Source organism: Elephantulus edwardii, unplaced genomic scaffold (assembly GCF_000299155.1).
Source record: "Elephantulus edwardii isolate Elephantulus edwardi_28Jun2011 unplaced genomic scaffold, EleEdw1.0 scaffold00070, whole genome shotgun sequence".
NCBI lineage: Eukaryota > Metazoa > Chordata > Mammalia > Macroscelidea > Macroscelididae > Elephantulus > Elephantulus edwardii.
The window spans coordinates 195,703-199,875 of NW_006399820.1; positions in this window are offsets into that span (position 1 = coordinate 195,703).

A 4,173-nucleotide genomic window follows, 5' to 3' on the forward strand; every position below is an offset into this window, starting at 1 on the left:
TCACTTCTTTTGAGAATGAGAACAAGTATGGATCTCTTCTAGTAGCTTGGTCAGGTAGCTAGCTGTCTTCCAGACTTCTTGGCATAGACTAGATAGTACATCCAGGACTGAATTTGGTTGTTGAAACACAGTTGCTATACCATCAATTCCTGGGGGTCTTACATTTTGCTGATGCCTTGAGCACAGCTTGAGCTTCTTCCTTCATTACCATTGGTTTCTGATCATATGCTACTTTCTGAAATGATTCTATGTCAAATAATTCTTTTTGGCATAGTGATTTTGTATATTCCTTCCATCTTCTTTTGGTGCTTCCTGGACTATTCAAGATTTTGCCCATAGCATCCTTCAATATTGCAACTTGAGGTCTGAATTTGTTTTTCAGTTCTTCCAGCTTGAGAAATGCCAAGTGAATTCTTTTCTTTTCTAACTCCAGCTCTTTGCACATTCTGTAGTAATCCTTTGTTTTGCCTTCTTGAATTGCTTTTTGAAATCTTCTGTCCAGTTCTTTTCTACAGCATCTTTCCTCTTTTATTTCCTTTATTTTTTGGCTTCTTATTTGCTCTAGTACAATTTTCAGAGTCTCTTCTGATATCCATTTTGGTCTTTTCATTCTCCCCTGGTTTTGTAATGAATGTCCTTTGTTTTCTTCCCTTGATGATATCCTTGATGTCATCCCTCAACTGATCTGGTCTTTGATCATTGGTGTTCTTTGTCTCAAAGTTATTTTTGAGATAGTGAGACTGGCTTAGGACAGAGCAGGGTTTAGAGCTGCTGTGAAAAGGGTTGCTGTGGGTTGCAGGTGACTCAGCAGCGCATAATAACAGTACCAAGTTTTTAAATTCAGGTGGAATAGACTCAAGGTTGTATTTTGATTCTTGTGAACCTCTTTCCTGGTGACCGTAAAAATAGCAGATCCAAACCTTAGCCAATCCTGAACCATCCTCACAATCTCTGTCACGCTCAAGCTCATTTGTAGTAGTCACTATGTGAGTCCATCTTACTGAGACTCTTCCTCATCTTCACTGACCTTCTACCTTTCCCAGCGTGGTGTCTTTTTCCAAAGTCTGGCCCCTCCTGACAACATACCCGTAGTATGTGAGATGAAGTGTCACCATCTTTCCACTAAGGAGCACTCTGATAAAAACACTCTGGGGTTAGCACTTTAGTGTGAACTACTGCTGGAGAAGCATGGGCAGTTTCTTCCTGTGTGATTACTGCCTCTGAAAACCTGCCAAAGGGTCAGCTATGGGTCTATTCTGACTCTACAATACAAAACAACAACAACTGCTGGAGAGAGACAGACAGACAAACACTAAGAGATGACGGTACTTGAACAGGTTGGAAGCCTGAACAAAGAGTCTTTAAGGAAGTCTTATACTGGTAAGTTTTAACTGGTGGGGAAGAAGACTCCTCAAAACCCTAAATCTGTGGCATGTGTCAATTTTCCTGTTGTGAACACTGCCACCGTGACCTATTCCAGACTTTAATTTTACACTGGACACAGAAGAGGAAAGATGAAAAGGAAAAAGGTAAGGAGGAACGGATAGATTAAGATGACTTGGAGGCTGGAGAAAATGAAGACTCTAAGGACAGAAGTAAAATTCAATGTATGGAAATAGACAAACTATAGACCTGCTTTTTTGAGAATGTGTAAGACCACTGATTCAGGGACCAACTTTTCAACTACAACATGGAGAGACCGAGTTAAAGGAAATAGAAAGTACAGATTGTTGTCCTTCATGTAATTCTTTTCTTCTCTAGGGTCAGTGTCTCCTAGACCTTCCTAATGGCTTTCTTCTTCCTGAGGTTGCTCAGGTACACAGAGGGGCGAATCCTCCCTACTCTAACTGAAGCAAGGGAGACAAGCAGGGCCAGAAACTAAGGAGGCAGTGTGGAGGACATTCCAGACTTGTAAGTTTGAGTTTTTCTTTTGTTGAGTTAGGTCCTCTAGGTTTTTATTCCTACAAGAGAGGTGAATTGCCACCTGAAGAAAGTAGCTTTTTGGTTTAGTGAAACTCTAATCTTTTTTATCTAATCTCTTTGATCTTGATAGGTGCAATAAATCTCTGCTCAAAATCCAATATTTTCCATATTTGGAAGCAAAAATTATCTATATCTCTATCTCTATCTCTATATCTCTTCATATATATCTATCAATATATATATAAATTTGTTGTTGTTGTGTACCATCAAGTCAGAGCTGACTCATAGCTGACCCTTCAGGTTTTCAGAAGAGATTGCCCATCTTTCTCTTGTCAAGCAGCTAGATGAATTAAAATCATGCATCTTTGAACTGACAACACAACTCCTTACCACTAAGCCGCTATATAAAATATCTATCTCTCTGTCTATATTTGTTTTTAAGTAATTATGCATAATTACATCCATGTTATGTTTTACAATATAGTGATAAAGTGCTTTCTCATGTTCATTTCAATTAACTGGATCCCACAACTCTGGAGTAATGATTTCACTGTACAGATAAAATGACCGTCCTCAAAGATGACAGGCCACTCACCAAGTCAGCCATTTGGTAGATAATGGGACACAGAACCACGTGTCTTAGCTGCAGATTTCCTTGACTAGTAAAAGCCCCTCATTCTGTGTGTCTGTGCATGCACTTATGTGGTTGCACACAGAATAATTTTTTAATAGATTTAAGTAGGTTGTTGTTTTAAAAAAAGTATCTCATGACTCATCCTGTGAAATTCCGTGATTCTCTCATCAACAAAAATGAAGTTTATAATTTGAAGCTCTATGCACTGCAGGCCTCATGACACCATCAGATATGTTTTGAGTGACTAGTACATGCAAGACACTATCAGCAACTATGCTGGAAACACAGCCCTGTCTATTCATATTTCATATGGCAGCAGATATTTCTACAACCTGATGTTTGTCACAGGGAAGGTGGCAGAGAGGTAAGAAGTGGACTCAGGATAGTATTTTCTAATTCCTATGTGCCTGATCAAGAAAATAAAAGTTCTCACCACTGGGCCAATTGGAAATATGATGATAGATGGTGAAGAAATTGAGATAGTTAACAGCTTTAGTTTGCTTGGCTCCACAACCAACACTCTTAGGACCAGCAGCCAGGAAATCAAATGATGAATTGCATTGGGAAATTTGCTTTCAGGGACCTCTCTAGAGTACTGAAGAGCAATGATATCAGTCTGGAGACTAAGGTACACCATATCCAGGCCATGATCTTTTCAATTATGTGCTATGAATCAGAAAGCTGGACAATGACTAGGGATGAAAGGAGAATTGATGCCTTTGAGCTGTAGTGCTGAAGAAGAGTGCATTGCTAGGAGAACAAACGGGTTTGTCGTAGAGAGGGTGAAACCAACCTGCTCCTTGGAGGCAAGGATTCAGAAGCTCAATCAGACATACTTTGGGCATGTTTCAAGGAGGTACCAGTCCTTGCAGAAGGACACTGTGCTTAGGATAGTGGAGGGACAGCAAAAGAGAGGAAGACCTTTGATGAGATGGATTGACTCAGTGACTGGGGTAATGGAGGTAGGTGTGTCAGAGACAATAAGGTTGGCTCAGGACAGAGCAGGGTTCAGAGTTGTTGTACATAGGGTCACTATGAGTCACAGGCAACTCGACAGTACATAGTAACATTACAATGTGCCTAGTGGTGTAGTGGGTCAAACACTAGGCAGCTTACTAAAAGATCTGTGGTGGATATCTATCAGACCCTCCATGAGAGAATGATGAGGTAACCTGCTTCTATAAGGATTTAAAGTCTTGGAAACCCTATAGGGTGACTATGAGTCATAACTGACCCTTGGAGTGGTGGGTTTGGCTTTGGTTTATGCAAGGAGGACGGAAAGTAGTGATTTAACTATGGAAGTATTCTAAGCAGGTAATTAATGAAACTCTTTCCTCCCACTTTTGCTTCATCCTTTCTTTTCCCTCCCTAAGCTGGAATCTAGGGCATCTTCCCAGGTGGTTATTTTTTTGTCATTGCTCTCAGGTAGTGAAACCGGTTAAAAGTGTGACTACTGATATGTTAGGAGTTTAAACCTACCCAGAGACAGTTCGAGTTCTTGGGAGAAAGGTCTGGCAATCTGCTTCCATAAGACTTTGAAAGCCCTGTGATTCTCTTCCTTCCTTCCTTCCTTCCTTCCTTCCTTCCTTCCTTCCTTCCTTCCTTCCTTCCTTCCT